Genomic DNA, 26,694 nt, shown 5'->3' with positions numbered 1-26,694 from the left:
TGGAAGGAAGCTACTTGTTTGAGTGATTTCTTGAGTCTCTGACAAAAATATTCAGAGTAATGTGACAGTTTTACTGTTTTTATACATCATTATCTCCCCCAGTCAAAGCTGGGAATCTAAATTCAGTTACCTGTCATTTTGCTGGCTGGATGTGTCTCATGTTTTCTGAATAAATTGATTTGTCTTTCTAATCACAGCCCCCCCCCCCCCATGTGACATCCAGATAAACACTCTCCCTCCAGCATTTGCTCCTTTTACCTTCCTCTGTTTCTCGATGCTCCCTCTTGTCTGCTGTGCTCGTGTCTCCAGGATCCTTCTCCTCCTCCTGTCCTCACTTCTTATTCTCTTCTTTTCCCAATTCCTCTCTGCTCCTCTGTCATCCCTCATATTCAACTCTTTTCCCCTCTCATTATCAGCCACGGTGTAGCATGACAGCAGATCTCCCAGCGCTCGGGTCAAAATGTAGCCATGGAAATGGATCACCGAGCTTAACGAGGTGATTGACAGTCGTCTGTGATGGCCGTGGAATTTTTGGCTATTACTCATTGACTAAAACAGCTTGGCAAGTTTTTTTTTTTTTTTTTTTTTTTAATGTGCCGAGTTGAGCAGCGGGATGAAAGGCGTGGGAGGCCAACCTTCAGATATTGTCCTTATTATGCAAAGGATGAACATTCTGCTGCTGAGATGACTTCATATTACTTTTGAGTTATGACCTCTATGCATATAGTCAATAACCCTTGAAAGGACCAGAAAAAAAAGCCCAGCATCTAAAAGATATGCAATAAAAAGGTCTTGGATTATGTTTACATAGACAGAAATATTAGTCAGTAATTTATCTAAGTGGCTAATACCATAATTAAATTAAAAAAGATAGTCAAATAGGTGCACTACATTGTTACACTTTCTCCATTTAACCATTTAAAGTTAATTGTTTTAATTGTCACAGTTGAGCTTGAGCTTTAAAAAAAAAAAAATGTAATTGTTAATCTACAATGTGTGAGATACCGCTGATGTGAGAGATGATTTAAAGGGTCTGAAAACATCTTAATTACCTTCTTGTTATGACTGATGGAGGTACAATGAACTCCCCATATTCAGCCGAAGCTGGACCATTGTTGCATTTCAAAGTACCAATTGCCATCTCACCTATTAGAGCTACAGTACTTATTTATATTTGAGTTTTAGATACGTGTTTAATTTCATAGTATTTTAACGCATTCGTCTTAATTTTACTTGGTTCAGTATTGTGCTTACAAAAAGGAGGGTGAACAAGATAGCATTAAAAATACTTGAAAACAAGGTTATATACAGCACCAAAAGCACAACTTTCCTACTTTATTCATGAATAGCATCGCTGCCAGCTCCTGACTTACAAAAGACTGAACACAGCTGATCAGTCCACCAGAGGGCGAGGAATGGGGGGGGGGGCTCTCATCAAAAGTCCATTTCATTTGGACATTTATCACCTTCTAGTGAGTGTAAAAATCAATCATAAAGTCATAACATCAAACCCACAGACATCCAAGTGCTCCCTGCAGTTCTCTCCCACCACAGTTCTGCAGGAGACACGAGGCTTGATTTCCGAAGTAACCTTCCAACCATTGATTACTAGAACACCAAGGATTTGAAGCAGGGGGACGGTAGTCCTCCCAGAGCAGCCCACATTAAATATACCGGGTGTTCAGGGGATAATTGCCACATCTGCTGGATCAAAAGATATTGTGGATACGATGGATGTGCGCTTGTAGCTGCCAAACTTCCTCCTCTAGTCTTCATGATCTTTCCATCCTGTAGTTGAGCACTGCCAAGGCCAGAAGGGCCGGGGTGCAGTTTAGGTTGGGTATCATAACTCGGTGGTGGAATTTACAGTGTGCACGCTGTACAGTGAACAGTACAGTAGGACTGTGTGACACAGTTCAGGTCCTTAATATCCAAGAAGACATTAATGAAACGGGAACCGTGAGTTTCCAATAAAGCTTATTTTGAACTGGCATTGCACCAGACGTGTTTAGCTGACTCGATACAGTCAGCTTCTTCAGTGATGTCTGCTTTTATGTAAGCAGGACAATACAGCCGCCTCAACACCGTTGCTATTGAACTGTTGCTTCCCTCAGTCACAGCTTTTGAACACCGACTCCCAGCCAGACAAACTTCTATTGAACACTTACAACTACTTTTCTGAGTGTTATTTTACCTGCACAAGGGAAAGTTATTTTCTTTTCACAGTAGTGCTGGTGTGAAAAAAGTCTGTGAACTTGTTTCACCCCCTTTCTGCCCGTTTATTTACAAAAACCCTGTCGACGAATCCTTACATCATCAGTTTCACTGTAGCGTACCCCATGTTGCAGCTGTAGAACGTTGGATACATTGTTCCCAGGAGATGACTTATTTTACTATTAGGATTTGAAATGTCTGACAACCTTTCAAAAGTCTAGAAGAGCTGCGCTATAGGTTTAATTTAATAATTGTGTTGCCTAATGTTCAATCAGACTAAAATGTGACAGCAGTAAATGAGTTTACCATTTTTTATGGAAAGTACTTTTCTTTCTTTTCTTTTTTTTTAACCAATGCAACTGAATAGGAGCAAGAGTCTACCTGAAGAAGGGATGCACTCTGTCTGACAACATGTTTGGTTACTGTATATTGTTCTCCAACATTGTTATCCGTTTTTATCCGTCGTCAACATTGGAGGCACCGTCTCCCGCTGCTTCAAACCTTTTATTCATGTGAAATTAGCAGAGCTTTGCAGACATGAAAAGACATGTCTTCACATGTTGAATAGCTGAAGGCCTTTTGTAGTTTGTAAAAGCAGATATCTTATGTCCTTTACTGCATAATTGAACACAAAAGAAAGCTGTGCGGTGGAGTCAAGTTCACTGGTGTCGTACAGCACATTAGTAGGTCTGTCGGTGACCTAGAAATAATATAAACTGACCTGAACTTATGACACATCAGCAAAAAGTATGCAGTGACTAATGGGTCCAACCATATTTCATGGTCTTCAATGGGAAATCAATGATATGGATCCATCGTACAGCCTTCAAGTTCGTATTATTCAAAGGCATTCTGGCGATGCAGGCTATGTGAAGGAATTATGCGCAGCCAGATGGCTTTAGGTTGGCATGCAGCAGCTAGTTATGCATAGAGGGCATTGTAAAAATGATTATGGACGTGGAGGCATGTTGCCAGATCATCTTGACTGTTGCCTCAGATACGACATTGCCTCTGAACCCAAATATATCATGGAGATGTAATCTGAGTTTTAAATCAATAAAAGATGACAAGAGAAAAGAAAGTGAGGGAGCGAGTGCCGCTGTGAATCTACTCATACCTGAGGCAGAGTTTCCTGAATTAAATATGAGCAGTGAATCCTTTTTTTACGGACTCTGATTTCAGTCTGGGAGCTGTTGTCTGTCTCGAACTAAACCTTTTTTCCACACAGGAGCTCATATTACAATTCTGTATTTGTTATGTTATTTTTATTGATTTTATTTTAACACATGGCCATCCTTTCTTGTTTGTTTGTTTGTTTTGCCATCTCAGAGATTGTATCAATTTTGTTGATTTTGAGCAAATGTGCCACTTTATTTATATTTACACCATAAAATGACATATTTGCTTACGTTTGTGTGTGTGTGTGTGTGTGTGTGTGTGTGTGTGTGTGTGTGTGTGTGTGTGTGTGTGTGTGTGTGTGTGTGTGGGCAGTACATTTAAGCAATGGTCTATTTCTCATCCATGCTGTCATCCCCAGACACTCTTTCCAAAGTCATTGTTTTTGTTGAGTCCCTTTTCACTGACCTGTCAGGAAATCACCAGATGTCTGCCGGCTGCTGTGTAGCATCAGAGGGCCTTTTAGGGAGGGACACAGGTTGAGCGTTTGCCATGCATTGACAATGAGGCAAGTTCTTTTCAGTTTGAAGTCAGAAAGTTTTGTTTTAGGAAATTGGGACTTTACAGAAACACATTTTTTTGTAGATACCTTCAGTATTTGCTGAGAAAACAATCTTTTCTTTAAACTCTCCCCAGTCATGCAAACTGGATTATTCTGGGGCGTTTTCAGTGTAACCATGGTGAGAATCTTAAAGTACTTACACAGCTTTTGCAGCACTGTCATTTTTGTCAATGTTATTGAATACAGTAAAACTCAGTAAAGGCAACAAATCCTGTTGTGATTGTGGCAGATTAAGTACCTGCAACAACCATTTTGTTTGCAATAAAAATTGTTTCCCCTTGTGCTCACATGGTACTCCATTAATCCTTTTTTTCAGGCCTTGAAGCATTAAACTGCCATATACTTCCAAAATTAGGTCTTAAATTGACCAGAAAACCCATCCCGCAGCAGCAGAAGGCAAAGAACGGACAAATGGACCCTGAAATGATGTCGCTCCCTTTCTACACTTTTTCCATCCTATATTTCCATTCTACGGTGTCAAGCTAAAGCTATCCAAAACTAAAGATTAAAAAATGGTGGAGACGCACAGACCTTGCAAGGTCAGAAAACAAGAAATAATAAAGCATGACAGAAGATTATTTTCCCAAATGCCTTTTCCTTCGACTTCAGTACTTTAACGTCAAAATGGCAAATTAAATTTAGACCTTTTATTTATTTTTTTCAACGGAGAGGTCATCAGACACATTTCACGTTGCATTAATTTGCCGTATATTCAAATTACTGTTATGTCTGCATCATAGCTACATAGGTAATGTGTTTACACAGCACTATTTGTGCACCCTCATTTATTTTCCAACACATTGATTTATTGTCACTTTTCACTCCATTAGTTCTACTTAAGTTTAGGGTGCACTCTGTGTTTTCCCCGCATCTCTTTAGTGGAAGGCAGGAAGTACCTCGGACAAGTGACATCCATCAGAGCTAGTACAAGGAGAATGAAAATGTATACCTGTGGACACTTTAGACACTCCAATACACTTGTGTTGCATGCATTTCGAGTGTGGAGCTCACCAAAGCATCAGGGGGAAAAATATAAGTAAACAAAACGAGAGCACAGAGAGGCGCTTCATTGATAAGCAAATAATTTACAAAAAATGATCAATTTTAATTTAGACTGTATCTTGTCTTTCTGGGTTTATAATCAGAGGCAATATGTAGTTTATCACATGAAGTGCTCCTGGTCCAATTCTCAGCTCTGACATGTATTGTCTCATGACATTCAGATAGACCTCCGCCTTCTCATTACAAATCTAATTTTTGCATTGAGTAACTGTCTTCCAGCAAACAAGCATTACCACCAGTGACGAGAGGCGGGCCTTCCAAATTACCATTTAGATTGGACAACTCCATGCCAAAAGAAAGCCAATTCCTCAATGGCGGTTTAGCAAGGAAAAAGGAGGGCTGGAAGATGAGTATATGCGTATCCCAACAGATGAGGTCTGTTTCCATCCTTCCTCTATGAATGCTGTATAACACCAACATCTTATTTCATTTCTGTGGCTTTACTTTAAAATCTGCAGAGTGGATCTGTCTCTGCAGGGCTGTTCGCACAGGGATCCGAGCCACTGAAATTTGAAAGGAGACAGGTGCTGCCTCTAATAATTGAAAATGGCAAATTGGCACAGTGAAAGGTAAGCTCAAGCGGTTGGGGAAGTGACCCATTTTCCAGCCAAGTGGTATTATATGCATTTCCAAAACTCAACACGAAGAAGCACTTGTTTATTGGCACGAATTACCAGGAATTTTACAGTAATTTGGTTTCTGTCGCTCCACAGAAATAGGAAAACTAACCTGAAGCCAAGAGAGATAAATATCAATATTATTCTTAATTACTATTGTCTCCAGTTTCTAAAGACTTTAATACAGAGTCTCAACCCTGGCTTGGTTTAGAAGCAAAAGTTTTCAAAACTGTTTTTATATTCACAGCCGTCTGGCTCGTGTGTGCATGTGTGTGTTCTTGCACACTATCTTATTTTTTTTCTTTGATCAGCTATTGTTCATTCTCAACTGTATGCCCATTTATTCTTCTTCAGTAGTTTTAATTTCCTTTTGAGCACACATTCATCCACGCTCACCTCCCTACCAAAGCTAATCTCACATTGTCGCCTTTTCTGTTTACAAACGTAACGCTATTCTGGATTGTGCTCGAAATAAAGTGTTTCAGTGGTGCTTGTGCTACTGGGGTGTTGTGATGCGTCCTTATGTTTTTTTTTTTTTGGAGAACATTACAACAGCAAAAAAACAGCTGCATATAACAATTATTTTCATTTGAATTAACTTTGATTATTTTCTACATATACATACAAATGTTTTCCTTAGTTGACTTTAAAAACTGCGAAACCTAATTGATCGATTTCTATCAATAGACTAATCAATTTATCAGTTTATCCTTTCGCCTCTACAATTAGAAAAACTAATGACAATATTCTTCATTGCCTGCGATTTGTGTTTAAAATCTAGCCCCATCTTCTCTGGTTCTTCACACTCGATACCGCCTTGGGACATTTTCTGATTCCATAATCTGGCTCAGGAAAATCCCTCCTTTCACACAGATAACCTCATTGATTGACAGCAATCAAAGTGGCAGTAAAATGACAAAGTACCGATCTGTCAAGCTCGATAGAGGGAGAGATTTTGACTTGGATTATTTTAGATCTTCTGTTGTTGTTTTTTTTTTTTTTAAAGTGGAATAACACAAATCAAAAGGGGGAGAATTGCAGAGACTCTGTGGCTCGGCTACATCGTGTAGCCAGAGTGACATGAATAGTATTTTAAATGCAAGACAGCGGCTCCTTCTGGTTAACATGGATGCCGAAGTTGTCCTGCTCATCGTGTCCTGAGCTCCAGGTTTGCATAGAAATAGTTTGACTCGCATCCAATCCCACTGCTGTCCTGCTCCTTCCCGACTCCTGCTTTTTGCCATACTGTCATTGTAAATAAAATACATGGATTAACATCACAGTTGACCCACTGAAGAAAATGGAACACCGAAATGGAAATTTTAAAACAGAGGTCTCCTCACCGTCTGGGAATAAATGATAAGTGCGCACTGATTCAGCCTCACCTGGCCGCGGCACAGTGCAGGGTGGCAGAGATGGCTTTGGCCGGCTTTAATGGCAGCACAGCTGTATGAGAGCAAATGTGGTGAGTGTGAATAGCCTCGCTGCTGGCAAATGGGCTTGTTTCTTGTCTGCCGAAATGACCCACATGTTACTAATATATCACATATTGCTATATAACTAAGCTTAGTGATACAATGAAACACGCACAGGGGTCAGAGTTCAGGCGGCTTTCCTTGAGATGCTGCATGTTTAATTAGTAATTGCCACTTACAACCTCTATTCCAGCAAGTCGATAGTCTTTGTACTGCGCTTGGTTGTTTTCTTTAGGTTGTCTGTTTTCTTCTCATTTCCACCTGTACACACTGTTATGTTGTATAAGTGTACACCGCGTCTACACAATCATTATGTTGTGTAATAGGTGACTAATTACGCTAATATTAGAGTGCATTTTGTTTGTGTTCATTTGCTGTGTAACTACATGGTGCTCACAGTTTAACTTGGAAGGCGTCCGACTGACCTCAAAGAAAAGGAGACGGATGCTTCATTAGTCTCTCCAAACATTTTGTGTCCACTTGTGTAACGACAGAACCAAAGTCTCCTCACATCAGTTCAACACAATGAGCATAAACCATCGTCACGGTCGGTCTCAACTTCCCAAGTTTGTCGCTCAATCAATAGTCCGGCAATGCAATATGCCTCTTGATTAAGCTGTGTGTGTGTGTGTGTGTGTGTGTGTGTGTGTGTGTGTGTGTGTGTGTGTGTGTGTGTGTGTGTGTGTGTGTGTGTGTGTGTGTCTCCCACAGAGGACTCTCAATATAAATTGGGGCTCATTGTTCCGCCTTGTGATTTGGATAGATGGCTGCTCCTGTTGTCGGCCCCTCTTGCTCATCTTTGTCGTTACAATCTCTAAGCTACCTTTTTAGACCGTGCCAAATTGATTGATATCGGGTATCATGGACAGCTTTGTGCCAGGTGCTTTGTTCAGGTGGCAGTGGTCTGCACTTTTATGTTATTGCAGATCTTTTTAGTTTAGTCAGTCCTTCACTCACTGGGTATTGTAGTGAGTGTTGGGATGTGCTAATCAGAATAAAACCAGATTTATATCAGTGTTGCCGTGTCGTATCCTCGTGATCATCCAGGAGCGGTATGTATCAAAGCTGTCAGGCACTCGCATAATTTGTTCGGGGAAGAATACAACCGCTGCGGGTTGGGAGAATGCGCTACTCAGTGAAATCTCAAGAAACAAATTCTGAATTTCAACCAGTTAATAAGGGAGTCATTAAAGCCAATCAAATCTGTCACACCAATAAGTGCTGTGGAGCAGCTTTGCATTTAATGGTGCCACTTGTGGCCATAATTCACGAGTAACACAAATATTAAAGTTTCCTTTGATAGCCATCAGCAAAACATAATGTGACGTGTGTCTGGCAGGCGGCAGACTGGTTGGCAGATCCTCTGTTGCATATTCCGTATGCTTGTGAGCATGAAGTATTGCTCTGAAGTATTGCTTTAAAAGCTTTAGTTGATATCAGCTCATTCAAAAAGGATCAAGTCTAGTTCTGGCAAAATACTTACAGTTATGTAATTACAGGGGCAATCAAAAAGTTCAGAGACTGCTCCATGCAGCACCGTTATGTGCATGAAGCAGGAGGAAGCTAAAAAGTATTCCAAGTTTTGTATTTTTTTTTTGTATTTTTTTTTTTTTGGAACATCCGTAACATCAGTTTTTGCAACCACTGCTACAGGAGCGTCTATTTCACCATGGACCTGAAACCTGAACAGAGAACTTTGTGTCAATTGTTTGGGGAAACGGAGAGGTCAGAGGTCGCCGCATCTGGGCAGCAGGGCACTGAATGTTTTCCCATGACACAACATTTGTTGTGCCCTCTGTGCTCAAGTCCGTGGTGAAATGGCAGATGCACCGGCACCAGTGGGTACAAAAACGCCTTTCAGTCAGGTGCTGATGTTGATCAAGTGATGAAACAAAGGTTTGAGCTTCCTCCTGCTCAATGTGTATTAGTGTATTACAAGTACGGTCTCTGAACTTTTTGATTGCCCCCCATGTGCCAAATTTCAAAACTGTTATTAAATAACAGAATTTACCATGGCTGCAATTTATGCCTAAGAAAACTAAGCTGCTGTATACATAATGAAACACACACTTAAAGAAATGAAAGACAATGAGTGCATTCAACATGAAGCGGTAATTAGTTCTCTTATTACACAGCCACAACTCTCAACCTGCTCCTTCTTTGGTTTGACAGTTAGACAATGTGTTACTGTGTTATATTTCCACAAGAATTTGTACATTTTGTTTTGACAAATTTAATGCTGGTCCCTTTTTGTAACCGAGACCTCTTTCGAACAGCGTTGAAAATACATTCCCCATTACAACCTTCCATCAACACGCAGTAAATGTGCAAATCCACACCTGCTTTGAAGGCAGGTCATTTCCCAGACAAAACTGACCTTTGCAAATTGCATGAACATTAAATCCGACAGAATGTGCCATCAGCCACACTTACAGCTACTTTTTTTTGTTTGTTTGTTTGTTTGTTTTGCGAAAATGCGTACGGATTAAAATGAGCGATGCACTTCACCGATCGCATGCAAAATGTCCCTGTTTGATGAACGCCCAGCTTTGCTTTAAGCGCAGAATGAAGACACAAAACAGTTCATTAATTACAGAAAATAAAGTGGAGGATATTATCTTCATCTTCTCAACTGGAGATAAACTGAGATCTAAATGGCGTTTTTTTTTTACTTAGAAAGAACTACTGTATTCTCTGAATTTTAAAAAGGACTGTCATGAGACACTATGAGAGAAGCTGTATGTTAGTGTTTCAAACCATGCAACAGCTCAAACATTTCGTCGTTGAACCCAATTTGCCCAAAGCTTGTTTTGTTTTTTGTGTGTTTTTTTTTCTCCAATATTTGTACTTCTGGAGGGATTTATGAGTTATGAGGAGTAAGACCCTGCAGCTTTACAAGCTAATGCAGTTTTGGAAAGAGACGGGGAAAACTTTCAATATTTCTTGCCCGTGTGTCCTTTCTGGGGATGTTATGTGATGTACAATGCCGAGAACACTGTGTGGCTCTGATAAGAATGTGTTGTCATCATTGGACCCAGTGTTCCCAGACAATTGTAGCTGCTAGTTTAGCGTGTCTGTCCATTAGTCGGCCTGCCCTCCCGGCAGATGAGGTGTTGCCCACAGTCAGAAAAGGGGAGTGAGAGTGTGTCAGACAGATAGACTGAGTGTAGCAGTCTGTGAATATGTCAGGTTAAAATGCTGGGACATTGCTCCCCTGTAATCCCTTTGCGTAGATTACGAGTGACACGCTGTACTGCCAACTGCCAAAATTTATATTCCGGTCATCTCCTTTTCTTTCTGCAAGAAGCGGCTTTTTGCCATATTTAGTCCAGTAAAAAAAAAAAAAAAAAAAAAAGCAAATTTCCCCCCTTTGGTTTCAAAGAGAAATCAAGCCAAAGAGGGGCTTAGTTAGCATGATGAACATGCGGAGCTCAGTCCTGAATCGACCTCTGGACGCACAGCAGCGGGCGGAGATGTACTCTGACTTATTCTGCTTGTTTTCTTTTTAAACGTCCAGTGAGGTGTACCGTATTCATACATCAAAGTCCAAATTAGGGGGGGGGGGAAAGAAAACATTTCTGTGTATTTATTGGGAAAGGGAGAGTCTAAAGCCAACACGTGAGGCTGTGCTTCGAGCTCTGAGATAACTAGTCAGCTTGCTGATATGCTCACAATGACTACGCTAACATGCGGATGTAGGTTGGCATGTATAACCGTGCGTTCAGGCAGCTAAATTGGGAAAGTTCCCACAAATAGGCAGCAGTGCAGCCGCCAACAAATCTGCTCTTTCTGCTGTCAGAACACAGAAAATCCATATAAACCAACACAGGAACTAAACAAAGACAGAGAACTCAGTGTTTTTTCTTTTTACACAACATTCAGACACGTTTTAAGTACTTTTCTTGTAGTTAACATTTAACAGCAGTGCGGCAAGGTAGGCGAGGCTAAGCAAGTCTGACTGTTACACCTAATTTTGGAGCAATGACATTTCTTAATTTTGCCACATACGCTGCAAAGTCAAGTGACATCAGACCTGCTTCTCGGAGCACTCGTAAACCTACTGCTTTCTGGGATATTCGTAGTTTTTCATGCGTGTAGAAGTATTTTCCCACTCTGAAAAGTTTCCCACTTCCCTGTTGATGAACATACCATAATACGTAGCAGGGTCATGCTGATATATCATCTGAAGCTGATTAGAATATAATTAACTTTGCAGGTAATTTGTTACAAACCAAAGGACTACAGAAATGGCTATTTGGTCCTGATGGTGGTCAGTGAGGAAAAGTCAGAGAAGTTCAAATTCATTGTGTGTAGGATTCATAGTCTGGGAACCATGAGTGTCTATTTGGTGCTCACTATTAATTAAGTGACACCTTTAAAGTGCTTGTGGTACAAGAGGAAATATCAAAAATCAACTGATTTTTTTTTTTTTTTTTGGGCTCGTATCGATTTCTGCACAAAATGTCACTGCAACCCATCCAATATTGTTTTAGATACATTTCTCGAGTCATGGTAGTTGGCTAAGAAAATTCAAGCCTCAGTTTGACATTTATAATCGACTATTCCACGAAGAAGTGATGAAGAGTCGCAGTCACTTGGTCTGGTTAGCTGTGCTGTCCTTTCAGATAATGATTCTTCATGTGACTGTGGCTCTTCCGCACCTGCATTCAGACGTTTATCGATCACTCTTATTATCTGTCCCGAACACTTGCCTTTCACGGCCCGCTTTTCATTTTAAGAGGATCTGTTCCCTTCCTGCTCCGTTCCTTTATCACGTTTACAAACTCCCGCTCTCATTGTCACACTGCTCTACTATGTTTCTTATCTTAATCCTTTGTATGGTGTAAATAGGCCTCAGAGTAGGAAGGCAGACTTTGCTACTGGGATTGTTCAGTTCCCTCGACCTGTGGCTGCTCATCTCCAATGCAACCGTTCTGAATCCAATTGTGATTCCTTCAACTGTGTCTCCCTCTCCATTGCCCCTTTGCTCTGCTGTCTGTGTAATTGGGGAAGTGCAAGGAGTCGTATCACGGAGTGGCTGAGATTATGATTTATTCATTTGATTTCTCTTTAAAAAAAAAAAAAAAAAAAAGGAAAGGAAAGGAAAGAAAAAATATTATTACTGAAGCACTTTGGGTAGAAAAAGGGTGGGGGTCAAACCTACTTTCCCATTTCAGCTATTTTAATTGTCTCCATAAATTTGACTTAATTTGTCATCTGAAATAACATTATGATGATTGGCACAGGAGGGGACAAGAAGTTTAACTGTTGAATGCAGCACTAATTGGCTCCTCATCCAGCCCAATTTAGAGTGAGCAGCCAGCACGTCACAACCCTTTGTCGTCTAATAAGGAGCGCAAACATTTCACCCTGCCTGTTTGTGGCATTTTCTTTGCTTAAGGCACACCAACACACAAAAGGCTGCACCAGCAACTATTTGAGAGATGTTCAATTAAGTAACTTTATAATTTGATGTTTTGGAAACTTGGCTCAGTGTTGGTTACAGCAGTGGGGAATTTATTTTACTCTCACGTATTGGTTGTTGAAGAGGGAACGAAAATGCAGAAAGGATTTTTAATGGGATTCAACATCAAAACCAATTTTGCGAAATTAACACCTGCCAAACTACTAAGTACCGTGAGCCACACAGGTTTTTTAAGTGCATTTCTAAACAGTGTGGACGCAATGACATGGACACTAGCACAATAAACGGCAATCCGGGACAATAGCTGACTTAATCAGTAGCTGGTTCAGCCTTGTTTTTGAGCCTATAATTTATCTCGTTATATTGTAAGTTGATTGTAATGTTGCGAATGACTGAACCCATTATTATGTGAACAAATGGAGGAAGAGAATGCTACCTTTTAAGAAAGGGTGTTTTATGACGGTCGCTTGGTCTAGAATATTTTAGGAGGAAGGAATGGAGCTGATCTAATCATAGACTGGTAGTGATGCTACTCATGTGGGAGGGAGTGAGGGGAGTGAGGCTGTGTACAGAAAGTTACATTTTTGATTTCAAGCATTTAATAATCGTCATTTTGCATCAGCAGGTGGCAGGTGTCGAGTCGCCCAACTGATAATTGGTAATAGGGAGGCTGTGGCTCAGACGGTAGAGTGGGTGGCACACTAATCTGGAAGGTTGGTGGCTCGATCCCCAGCTCCTCCTGTCCACATGCCTAAGCGTCCTTGAGCAAGACACTGAACCCTAAGTTGCTCCCGATGGTGTACCATCGGTGTGTGAATGTGCTCCTGATGGCAGCACCTTGCATGGTGATCTGTCTCATTAGTGTGTGAATGGGAAAACCATGTTAAAGCGCTTTAAGACTGAAAGGTGATAAAGCACTATACAAGTACAGACTATTTACCATAATTCAGCTTGGACTTATTTTTTTGTTCCCTTGTGAAACTTTGACGCGTTCAGAGGTCGGACACGGATGCAGGTCCGGTGTGTTGAGATGTTTTATTTGTTAAGCGGCTCATTTTAAGGTTTAAGGTGAATATTTAAAAAATAATCTGCGTTGTGGAGCTGTCAATATTCAGAATTGGCCATTTTAATTTAATTTAATATCCTGTGCAGTCATACTTTCTTCTATGATGATGTTTTTAAATTTACATTATTATGGTAAAAATGTTAAGTTGATTTTAAAGTTACACGAGAAAGGAAAGACACCACCATGCTCACTCGTGTGGGTGACTGGGTCTATTTTTTGGTTTGTTTGGTCTTTTCCTCTCTTTCTCTTTGTTTCTGCCTTGTTTGTGACCACTGCACTTCCCACATGTTATTTGCACCTGCGCTCATGCTGCTTCAGCCCTCCCAGTGGTGGCGGTGTGTTGGCAGTCTTCGATGCGGAACCGAAAAAACAGAGGTGTGATCATAAACACATTAGGATCCTGGCACGGTGGCAAAGTGGTACTAATGTGCGCACACACGCACAGCTTTCTCTCAAGGTAATGTTTCAAGGTGGCCAAGATTTTGGTCCTCAGCAAAATTAATTTCGTGTCTCCCCCCCCGCCTCCACTCTGCAGCGACTATGCTGACATGCCACAGTTCCAAAAAAAAAAAGTGGTGAAAACAGACAAACGAACACACACGCTCAGTATTTACTGCTATTCAGGGGGACGTGCCTAAAGAAGGGGCAGCCAGAGGGAAAGTATGTTGCAAAAGTTACCTGATAAATGTGACAACTCTCAGACAGGTTCTGTTGCAATCTGTTGACATTTTTGGGTTCAGCTATTGGAGCTTTCTTTACCCTTTGAGGGTCTATTGATGAGCAACTTTCAAAACTACACGCATTTCATAAAAAAATAAATAGGCTACTATTTTGGCCCTTCACTTAGGCATATTTAATATTGCGGCTTTATTATTTAAAGTTACTAAGGAAGAAGGCATGCTGGGAAATGGTCATTTGTTTGTTACTTGAAACAACTTGTGTAAACATTGTGATCATTTCTTCGCCGCTGTTCAGAAGAAGATCTTCTAGCAACAAGACGTTAGCGGCACAGGCTGATTGTTAATATGTGTGTGCACACGAATGAAGGGGCCCAGGAAAAGTATTTGCACCGGGGCCAGTCACGATTATGTTACACTGCAGGCTTTACAACTAATGTGTTGCTGCAACATGTTACAGTCGCACAAAATACACTAGTGCGTGTGTATCAAAAGAGTCACATCTGACCTCCTGTAGATTTTAGGTTTTGAGAAATCACAGCGTCTGCAGATGTCTCCTCGTGAGGTAATGAGACATAATGAACTGGTAGCAGAACTCTGCAGTCAATCAAAACAGTATGATCCAGCATTATCCTGTAAGGCCGGCTGGGATGGCTCTGATTAGTCCTGCATGAAGAGCTAATATGACTCTAACAACCAGCACCAGATGTGGTCTTTATTCAGCAGGCTGAGGAGGATATTTATCAGCACTTAACCTTATTGTATAAGTGCAAAGAGATAAACAGAGTAAATTTGGCTGCTTAAAGGTAGACATGCAGACAGCTGTGCTGTATGTGTGGGCAGGCAGCAAACACACTAATTCCTTATTGCATCACGTCTCTTTATTTGACTTCGCTTATCTTGATTCTTTCTCCCATCCCTTAAATCTCTTTGGGATTTTTAACATCTGGAAGTCCATTTCAGAATAAGTAGCCAAGAATCTGCTCTGGAGACAAAAAGGATGAGCACCTTCACTTTGGCCTTTTGAGGTTCAGCTATTATCCAGTACATATAAGGGTTCAAAAAGCAGAAATTGTGCTCTTTTAGAATTCATCCATCCACTTGTTCTTTTTCTATCGCTTGTCTTCTCACTGTCACACTCTCATTCCTTATCAGAGGCACACACACACACACACACACAACCCATGAGTGCTTGGATTTTGAACTGTACCCAGTAAAACTCCCATCGGGTTTCTTTCTGTTTTGAATACTGGGAGATCAGTATTTGACTAACCAGATGTGCAGTTAGTAAATCATTAGGAAAGGAGTGGAGCAGGGACTTGGGGAGAAGAGACAAAGCAGCATATGGTGAGTAAAGGGTCGGTCGGCAGCATACTGATACAAATAAGTGATTCATGCACTTTGGCATTGTGTTGTCGGATGCGAGGGAAGCCCTGTTTTTGTGGCTCAAGGAGGAATTAGTCCAACTGGTTCTTTCAAAGCTCCGAGCCACGCTGGAGACAAAGAATGCCAGCCAACAAGATTTGCTGCGAATATCTGCAGCAAAATCTTTTGCAGAATATCAATGACTGACTTTCAAGTTCAGGCATGTTGTGTGTTGACTGTAACCTTGCTAAGGAGCTTACTGATGGAAGAGAGAGAGGTCAAAGGATAATTAGATTCGGGTTTTTGAACTAAAGAGATGTTCCATACTACTGATAGTGATAATTAATTAGCTTATTCCTTCGGCGTAATTAAATCCTCGATAATCTGACTTTTGTTCTGACTGAATAGCTTCTGACTACTGACAGATGCGACATGGAGAAACGGAGCGAAACAGGAAGCGTCCGGGGCGACACAGTGTGTTTGTCAACTTGCAGTCAGTTGTAATGTGCTGCCTGTCGTCGGTGCTTTTAGAAGCAGAGTTGCTCCTCAGATCACTTTAGCTGTCATTTACATTTTATCCGATTGCACCGAGAGGAATCTGCGGGACTTTATGAAGGACACTGCATGACGTGCATCACAATGACGCTGTGGTGACGGCATCTTCACCTTGAGTCTGACAATGACGACATCTGACAAAACGTGGTTATTAAGAAAACTTCAAATTATCTGATGGCTGCGGATTATGTTGTTTTCGGAATGGAAAAAAAAAAAATCCAGAGTTGATCGAATTTTAAAGGGCCACTTCACCATTTTTAGATATGAAGATGAGTTTATATGCAACGAGAGTACCGCTGAACTTGCGTAAACTTTTGTGTGATGTATTCTGCGGTTCTGGAGGAGCGTTTTGAAGTCTGAAAAACTAACCCTGATTGGGATGTCAATCGGATTATTAAAATTTTACTTGAGACCACGAGGCCTAAATGAGCACATCCAAGTTGTGAAGTAATGTAGGCTTCTGTCAGGCAGGGATCCCCGAATGAAAGACGATAATCAAGTTGCATTGTGGGAAGGATGCAGGCTTTTTGCATCTAGTCAGAATGTCTTGTTCTCTGCTGCTTCAGCTTTGTCATTCTTTAAAAAAAAATTCTAATAATTCTCGCCAGTTTTTGCGGAAGTGCAGTGCTAAATTGCTGGAGCTCATCATTAGTAAGAGGCGATACATACACGTGTGTATATCAGTGAACGGGGATGTAAAGATTAAAGAGGTTGACCTGCTTACAGGCAAGCATAATAAATCATTTTTGGCATATTGAGGTAGTATGGTCAGCATTTGTTTTTCAAAATGCAAACAAATTCAGCATAAATATAGCGCATATTTTTTTATTATTATGTTTTCATACCTGATTATTATAATTAACTAGCTTTACACTGCAATGCAACAACAATGCTTTTTTTTTTATTTTAATGGCTTCTACATGGATCCGGTGAGGACGCTAACTTTTTGCCTGAGACATGTCAGCGCTCTTCATATTAATATAATGAATGTGGTCATCAATTTTATATTCGAGAACCCTTTTTACAGCATCTTCATTTTAGACCAAATCACCTGGAAACAAAGTCAACCAACCCATGGCGCTACTGCATAAGCTTAATTAGCTATCTGGCATGCTGTTAAAATCCGTCTGCAGCAGCTGTCGTTTCAGGTAGCAACAGTGACAGTCGGCGGCTAGAAATGAGAAACAGCTTCTGTCCACATCTGTCAGAAATCAAAGAACTACTGTCTTAAAAGATGATGAAGAATATCAGGTGTTGAATCTGCCGCCGCTATCGCCGTGAACTGAGCCGTGTGAGTCGGTCCCAGTTTTTAACAACAATCTCCCTCTTCATTACATGCAAATCTAAATGTTGTATCCGTTCTCGGTTTCAATTACGATCTAAACTTACCAACCACTCGACCAGAGCTGAGTGGAAAGTTGATTGACTCCATCCATTAGTCAGCATGTGTCACCTCTCCAGGCTGAAAGAAGCACTTTCTCACGACTTGCGGATCTATTTGATTGTGATTACTCTTTGTCACGACAAGGCGCAAGCGTAGCCTAACCATGAGCTCTTGACCTCAGAGCCATTACTGATTGATTGCCCTCGCCATGTGCTCCCTATAAATGAATCATTAAGACTCAAACATCTGGATGCACTGCAGTTCCTCGTTGGGTTTCCAGTGGCTTCTGCGTGCCCGGGATTGTGTGAGGAGGGATTTTTAAAGCACGCATACTGCGGTATTAAGAAATATGCGGGCAGATATTTTGTGTAGCAATCTTAATTTTGAAAGGCTTTCATGCTGAAGGATTGAGAATCCTGTTGACAGGCCGTATGGCAAATAAGTTCTGCAGGGAGACGGAAAGGGACTGGGGCTACTTGTATACTCTGCTAACAACTTGTAAAGGGACAGGGATGACAGTGGAGATGACAAGTCAGGTTCTGATCAAGGTCAGCGCTAAAATATCTACGAAAATGCCGAATTCTTTACGCATAGCGAAAGGATTAGTTTTTTTTTTTTTTTTTTTTTTTTTTGTCATGTGACGACAGGGCTGAAGAGATGCCTATAAAAGGGAAAATACTGGCCTGAATGTGTTCGGCTGAGGTCGGAGAAACTGAACAAAAGTAAAAGTCGGAGGAGCGAGAAAAGATGAGAACAAATAGAGGGCTGGGATTGCTTGATAATTCAACACTTCATTGGTATTCGGATGCTAATATCTCATCGCACATGTCAAGAAAGGACGCAATCACACGCACGCACACACACACACACACACACACGGACAGTTATCCCAAGGCTGTTAGCTTCTAATTATTTTTCACCCCCCAAAAAATATGCATTCTAAATTGAAGAGCCCTCCAGAAAATGAAGGCCTGGTGGTATTCATCATGTCGTCACTATCAGTGCCCAGTCAGCTCCAAAATATGGAAATACAGTATTCGTGTTCCTCTCTGCTGCTCCTGTGTGTAGTAACAGAAGGTGATGCAAAAATATGATAATTTGTTCAAATTGTTTTATCAGTGCAGATGTGTTTTCTAGGAATGTTTGTCAATATGAAGTTTTAAAGCTTTGTAACAGTATGTCTGTAATATCATCAGTAGATATTACTCACGAAGTGAAATCAAAAACATAAGATCTGGCAGGCAATATTTTTACAGAGTATAACCCAGAATAACCCCAACTGTGGTTCCTCTGAAACCGTTCATGATTTGAAGCAGTGATGCATGATGTTTTCACGCTGTGACTTTTTTTTCTGTCAGGACCTAATCAAAGACAAATAAAACGGATCCAATACATCTTAAAGCTGTGGATTTTTTAATCAGGTCAAATAGATGTTTTTATTTTGTATTTCATCCCTGTCAAATGTTGATACTCGTGCGCAAATAAGAATTTCGCATGGCGATGTTGCATTTCTAAAACTTTAATGTAATCTGTCACATTGATTTTTTGGGGGGGGGGTTTTTTTTGTTTTAAATATTATATTTATAGTTTACAGCTATTTTTCATCAAATAACATTGGAACACGACGAGCCAAAACCTCATGTCCTGACCTTTTATATCCGTACCTACACACATTTACACACATAAACATTAATTTGTTTCACTATCCCAATGGGAATTTTCATAGCTATAATGCATTCCCTAACCTCTTACCCGAATCTTAACCATCACAGCTAAATGCCTAGCCTGAACCATTTCTCTAGACTAAACTTAATTCTAACCTTAATGCTAAAACCAAGTCTTCCCCCTCAAAAAGTAGACTGGGCCCCTGTGGACCTGCGTTTTTGACCCAATTGTCACACATGTCCCCATGGGTTGGTGTGTATTCAGGTTTAAGTCCACACCGGGATATAAAAACACACACGCACACACACGCGCATGCAACAATACAAAAATAAAAATGCTGAGTAAGAAATGTATTACAAATCCAGCCACATACATATTCAGATTCAACGCACCATATTAAATTATCCTCAAGAATAAAAAAAAACACCAGAAACCATCAGACACTCATGTTTCTTGTGGTATTCCCAGACCGTTCAGTCAAGCGGCATTTAAATGGATATTAAGTCCCTTAAAAAGGGGCTGATTTTTCAAACAAATCACATCTATTTTGTCCATATGCAGCATATTGCTTACAGTGGGTACGGAAAGTATTCAGACCCCTTTAAATTTTTCACTCTTTGTTTCATTGCAGCCATTTGCTAAAATCAAAAAAGTTCATTTTATTTCTCATTAATGTACACTCAGCACCCCATCTTGACAGAAAAAAACAGAAATGTAGAAATTTGTGCACATTTATTAAAAAAGAAAAACTGAAATATCACATGGTCATAAGTATTCAGACCCTTTGCTGTGACACTCATATTTAACTCACATGCTGTCCATTTCTTCTGATCCTCCTTGAGATGGTTCTACTCCTTCATTTGAGTCCAACTGTGTTTAATTAAACTGATTGGACTTGATTAGGAAAGGCACACACCTGTCTATATAAGACCTTACAGCTCACAGTGCATGTCAGAGCAAATGAGAATCATGAGGTCGAAGGAACTGTCCAAGGAGCTCAGAGACAGAATTGTGGCAAGGCACAGATCTGGCCAAGGTTACAAAATAATTTCTGCAGCACTCAAGATTCCTAAGAGCACAGTGGCCTCCATAATCCTTTAATGGAAGAAGTTTGGGACGACCAGAACTCTTCCTAGACCTGGCTGTCCAGCCAAACTGAGCAATCGTGGGAGAAGAGCCTTGGTGAGAGAGGTAAAGAAGAACCCAAAGATCACTGTGGCTGAGCTCCAGAGATGCAGTAGGGAGATGGGAGAAAGTTCCACAAAGTCAACTATCACTGCAGCCCTCCACCAGTCGGGGCTTTATGGCAGAGTGGCCCGACGGAAGCCTCTCCTCAGTGCAAGACATATGAAAGCCCGCATAGAGTTTGCCAAAAAACACATGAAGGACTCCCAGACTATGAGAAATAAGATTCTCTGGTCTGATGAGATCAAGATTGAACTTTTTGGCGTTAATTCTAAGCGGTATGTGTGGAGAAAACCAGGCACTGCTCATCACCTGCCCAATACAATCCCAACAGTGAAACATGGTGGTGGCAGCATCATGCTATGGGGGTGTTTTTCAGCTGCAGGGACAGGACGACTGGTTGCAATTGAAGGAAAGATGAATGCGGCCAAGTACAGAGATATCCTGGAAGAAAACCTCTTCCAGAGTGCTCTGGACCTCAGACTGGGCCGAAGGTTCACCTTCCAACAAGACAATGAGCCTAAGCACACAGCTAAAATAACAAAGGAGTGGCTTCGGAACAACTCTGTGACCATTCTTGACTGGCCCAGCCAGAGCCCTGACCTAAACCCAATTGAGCATCTCTGGAGAGACCTGAAAATGGCTGTCCACCAACGTTCACCATCCAACCTGACGGAACTGGAGAGGATCTGCAAGGAAGAATGGCAGAGGATCCCCAAATCCAGGTGTGAAAAGCTTGTTGCATCATTCCCAAGAAGACTCATGGCTGTACGAGCTCAAAAGGGTGCTTCTACTCAATACTGAGCAAAGGGTCTGAATACTTATGACCATGTGATATTTCAGTTTTTCTTTTTTAATAAATTTGCACAAATTTCTACATTTCTGTTTTTTTTCTGTCAAGATGGGGTGCTGAGTGTACATTAATGAGAAAGAAAATGAACTTTTTTGATTTTAGCAAATGGCTGCAATGAAACAAAGAGTGAAAAATTTAAAGGGATCTGAATACTTTCAGTCGTTCAGTCATCCAGAAGTTAAAACACTTGTGGTTTATTTTTTCTGACTACATGTTCATCTTGCAGTTTCCAGCACGTCTTTCCCTGCAGTACACTTTGTGGGCAATTCTTTATACTCCTTTCCTCTGACTGGTTTCCCTGCAGAAGAAATTAGACTAAAGGGAGCGTATTTCTTATTAATTTACCCGTTTGTTAGAATTGAACTCAACCTCCTATTTGTCTGTACAGCCTTCAGTTTTCCAGCAGGAAGCAAAGATTTGTTCGGGTATCACGCTGATAGAAAAGTTATTCCACTGTTTTGACATTATTTCTGTGTAATCGAGGATTTTGTTGACACTTTTGAGGGGAGGATTTGGATTGAAGAGGCCATTGTGACGTGAAAACGGTCTCTGTCGACCAGGGTCCTACAGTAACTTGGTTATCAGAGTGTTCATGCAGGTCTTGAGGAATCAGACTGTGAAATTGCAGGACGCTGAATCTCAGAGTTTGTGTTTATTGAGTCCCAAATATCAGGTGTGCTGGACTAGAACCACAGACTGGGTTATCTTTACCATTTCATTATTTCTGACTTGAAAAGTAAATCCTGCCACAAGAGAATCAATATATCTTATTTCATATGTTTCTATTAAAATACTGTTTCCACTTCAGGTATGATGTGCGTAATGCGTTTGATCACAGTGTCCCAGAAGTCCTTTGCCGCCTTTATATGCAGTGTTTGCTCTCTCGGTCTGCGCATAGTCAACAGAGGAATTAAAATGAATCGGCTTTCATATCAATATTTACCCTCATTGTGCTTTGATTGTTTGTGTCTTAGTTCTTTACAAATTATGCAAGAGTTTAATACCCAGAGATTAGCAAATATCCATGAGGCCAAAGGAGAGTACACAGCACACCCAGCATGAACTGCCGAGCATCCACTAACCAGATCAGTAACTGTCTGAGCTATCCTTCTCATCTACTTGCAGCAGACACAATGTTATATAAACCTCCACACAGCATCCAGATGGAAAGAACTGGTTCTCCACTCGCAGGATGCAAACAAACTGCTGATGAGAAAGTACACACAGACACGGCGTCAAACAGCCTACGCGGCATTAGGACGATGAGTCTGTAAACGTTGGAGGAAGTCGGCACAATATCCTCCTCACGTCTCCGACCGTTCTCTGTTTTCATGGACATATTGCCCGTGCACCGGGAGCAGGACATGTGGTCCGAGGGTCTGCGGTGAAACCGAGCAGGAAGCTCTGAGGTTTCATTCCACGAGTTCCTGCAGCCAGCCGTAATTGGCTTCCACATTCCTCCAAGGATTACCTTTCACTCCTTATTTGTGTTTATGAAAAAAATTTAAACATTTGCTTTGGCTCCTTGAATTACACTCAGACAAGTGTCAAAACCCACTTTGTTTGCATTTGCTCTATTTTCTTCAACAAGGGAACAGATTTTTTTTTTTTTTTTTTTTTTAATCTGAACACATTCATGAGTTTTCTCTCCATTATTTGTGTCTCCAGTGCCCAGACTCGTACTACACGTTTGGTACAAATAAGTGACTTATCATTATTTGTACATATTGGCTGCATTCTTGAGTAACAAAAAAAAAAAAAAAAAAAAAAGCTTTTAAAGAAGCATACGTTTTTGTCAGTTAAAATAGCAGCAGTCACTTCTGGAAACGGTCTACAATTTAAAAAAAAACCATGGTGAGACAATGCTTGAACTTGCTCAATTCTTTGTGTAAAATCAAACACATTGACGCTTTTGCCATGAAACCGTAGAGCCTTAATTTATGTGACAGCCAAAGCTGAAAATGAGGAAGACCCTGAAATGCTTGCTTGACTCTCAGATGTTTGTCGCTTTCATCTGCCGGTGTGCGTTCTGAGCTCCCTCACTTCCCCAGAGCTGTTCTCTATGAATGAATCTGGACTTTTTATTCGACGGGTGTGCCACCTGCCGGTGCGTCATGGCTCCCCTGACCAATCCTGACGCGCTGCCTCTCCGTGCGCCCTTGGAGATCCCGCGGTGCTCCTCACACCGCCGCCCTATCCACGGCTCGGTGACGGTAGGAGGTGGCGATCCTCGTTAGCTGAGTACCGTTAGCCCTCCACATGTAACTCGATTGGACTGCCGTACTGCTGCTGTGCCAAACATGGACCCGAGACAAGTTTGACTGGATTTTCATTTTTCCATCTACTTGTACTGCTTGTCACCGCGCGCAACAGTGAATGATATGAGGTAGGTGGGAATAACACAAAAACTGAAAGTTTTAGAAATATTTCATCAAAGTGAAGGATTTGATCTTCTTGATCTTCCCCGGTTTACAGCCGCGTTGTCGTGCCACGTTTCTCGTCGCGCAATACTGCACTTTGAAGTTAGAATTAGAGAAATTAGAATAATACTACGATTAGATGCACGTGCATGTCCCCAAAGCGAAAATATTCTATTCCGGATAGTATTGCATGTTTTGGATGTGCCTTTCTTCAAATGCAAGTTTGGCAAACAAGTGCTGCTGCTGTGCCCCCTGCAGCTCGGCTCAGCATCCCTGCTGCCCAACCCTCAGCTCTCCTCAGATGTCTCTCCTCCTGAGAGACTGCGGGGCTTCCCAAGCAATACGCACTTGCAAAGTTGAATATAACCACGGGAAATATTTGTTTTCATATCTTGAATTCCACAAAGTGAAAGTTAATGCATAATAAGAACAGCATTGTCTCCAACATGGGTGCAATTTCGTGCGTATTCTCCGTCTTGTGGCACATTTGTCATTATTGTGGTGAACTTAGTTACTGCATTGCTGTTGACAGGCAGGACAATTAATTGTTTCCTTACATGGGGTAGTGGAAAGCTTTTATGATTTGAGGTGACTGTTTATTTATGATGTGCATACATGGGAATGTGGAGGAATGTTCCCTCTCGGTGACCTGGGTGTACCGTGACATTGTGCTGGGTAATGAGTAAGAACGGAGGGAATGGCATCTGTGCCATGGGTCAAATATTTTCCCTTAAGTCCACGGCTGCAGTTATTCATCATCCCAGGAGCCAGAGTGCGAGTTTGACAACACGGTAGCTGTATATGAATCACAAACTATTCATGGGAGCCGTTAACCTCGATAGTTTACCATTTTTATATGTTGCATATATCAACACAGCCAGCATGTTTTTATATCAATATATCCACAAAGCCATTGTTAGGGAACAGTTCAGTCAGGTTGTGTGTCATGGTGAACGTGCAGTCTGTCACCATTCTGTTAAAGGCAGAGCTGGAATGTGTTTGGATGATTGTGACTTTCCCATCGCCTCCTGTGTGGAGGATGCAGTGGAGGATGCTGAGAAAAGAGAAACAAAAAACAAAAAAACACGAGAGGGAAAGGTGAACAGTGGTGTGATGTATTGTTTGAGCCCCGGTCAATATCGGTTGACTACTATTTTTCCAGGTTTTCTCCTTGTGATAGATGGTTTTGTTGTGCACGATGTTGGTACCGTATTTATCATCAGTGACTTTCCCAAATGGGCTCTGGGTGGAGGACAGTACGTTGACAGCGCCGGCCCCCGGTGACAGGGGTCTAGATGACTCCAAATAGGATGAAAACGTCTTTGCTTTTACCTTCTGCTGTACCTGTTGTTGTGTGTGGGAGCTGCTTCTGGCTGGCTGCACAGATGCTGACACTTTTGGTTTATTAGTCTGAAGCCAAAATGTATAGATGCTGTTGAAAAGAGTAAACACCACTGTGAAGTGGAAGGTTAACCTGTCATTTGTAATTCTCTACTGAGGTGTTATTCCTCTAAAGTTTACACGAACTTGAAGTCAAGCTGTTTCTTTACAATTCAGGTCAGTCATTACAAAGAATGGTTTGACATCTTGGGAAATACCCTCATTGCGTTCTTGCTGAGACGATCAATAGCGCTCAGATGCCTGTACGGTAATAGCAAGCCGCTTGCTCTGAATATCTGCACCTGGAACAAAAATCTTAAGTCTAGCTTTGAAAATCTGAAGCTCACAGTGACGACAACACTCCAGTAAATCACTGCCCCCAGCCAAGAATTTCACATAAATCCCCAGGTTTTCTATTATAGTTTTTAATGGAAGTGTGACAAGACTTCTTAGGAAATAAGCTGACACAGACAGTGGTGTGGTGTGGTGTGGTGTGGTGTCATTTCAAAAACAATACAGGTCGAATACAAATACAATGACAAAAACACCAGGTGAAATAAATAAAGTGTGATCCAGACAAAGGCATCAGTACAACAGTATAACCCTGAAGCTGCAGTGCACACCGACTGGCACCACCAGGCTACTTTTAGAGCAGGCAATAGGAGACAGTTATGGGTATTTTACAGGAGTCAGCTGGCCAAACAGACGGGCTAACTCCCCCATTGGGTTTCATTAGAGCTCTTCTTGATGTTGAAGCCTGTTTAATCCACTTTCACAAGCCATGCAGACCACAACGGAGCGAAGCATGGTGTCTATCTTTAGACAGTGCATGCGGAGCACGAACTTTTCTTTCTCAGTTCAGTTATTAAAACAAAATTACGCAAATCTCTCGTAGTTGGCCTTGAAGTGTCTCAGCTGATGAGGCAAACTTTGAACTGTTGGAGATCTCCCGAGCTCATGGTGAGAGGTGTGTTTTCAGCTTCAGATTGGAGGCTGTCAATCAATGCCTGTTCAATCAACTTGTCCATAAACAGCTGTGTTTATGCAGCGCTGCTCTCCTTCTCCCGTCTCCAGTGAGTAGACTTGCTGCCGGAGGGTGTGATTACAGTAAAGCCTTATGAGGCAAGCGCTGTGCCTCTTTGTCTTTGTCTCTTTTCTCTGGGCAGCTACTGTTGTTGTCCCACATTCACAGCGCCTGTTTTGCTTCAGAGACACAGTGCTGGGAAGACACTGACAGACTTCGGTGGCCTAATAATCAGCTTGACGTCTTTGACGCTTTAAGCAGAAATACACTTTTGGCTGTTAATTTAGATAGAATACATACCAAGAGGTTTGATTACAATTATATTGGCCCCCAATGCATATAACTTTATTGACTGAGCATTTCTTTTTGTCTTCTCATGGTCATATTACTTGCAGTAATGGCGCCTGGTGGATGCAATTGCGGCCTTTGCAGCTAACATAACGTGTTTGTTAAACTGACAGTCATCACTCACTGACCTTTACTAGTTGTCATAAGCTTCGCCAGGGCCGTCCCTATCAGTGGCAATAAGATGTGTACCTCAGGGCCGTTAACAACGCGGCTCCATGTTTACCTTAGGATATTGTGTATG

At 41.4% G+C, this 26,694-nt stretch overlaps 1 protein-coding gene across 1 annotated transcript in view; it reads left to right on the top strand.

Annotated features, from left to right (window-relative positions):
* Positions 1-23,482: 23,482 nt before the first annotated feature.
* chrm3a (cholinergic receptor, muscarinic 3a) overlaps positions 23,483-26,694 on the top strand; it is a 74,667-nt gene continuing 71,455 nt past the window's right edge. The window contains exon 1 of the mRNA XM_069692954.1: positions 23,483-23,667. The gene's annotated coding sequence lies outside the window, so the exon portion shown is untranslated. The remainder of the gene's footprint in view (positions 23,668-26,694) is intronic.

The sequence above is a fragment of the Brachyistius frenatus genome, unplaced genomic scaffold, assembly GCF_029030835.1.
Source record: "Brachyistius frenatus isolate BFR_SWC_R1_liver_20210118 unplaced genomic scaffold, ASM2903083v1 Contig_13, whole genome shotgun sequence".
Lineage (NCBI taxonomy): Eukaryota > Metazoa > Chordata > Actinopteri > Embiotocidae > Brachyistius > Brachyistius frenatus.
Note: the sequence above shows the minus strand (reverse complement) of the source record. Positions and strands in the feature narration are given on the sequence as shown.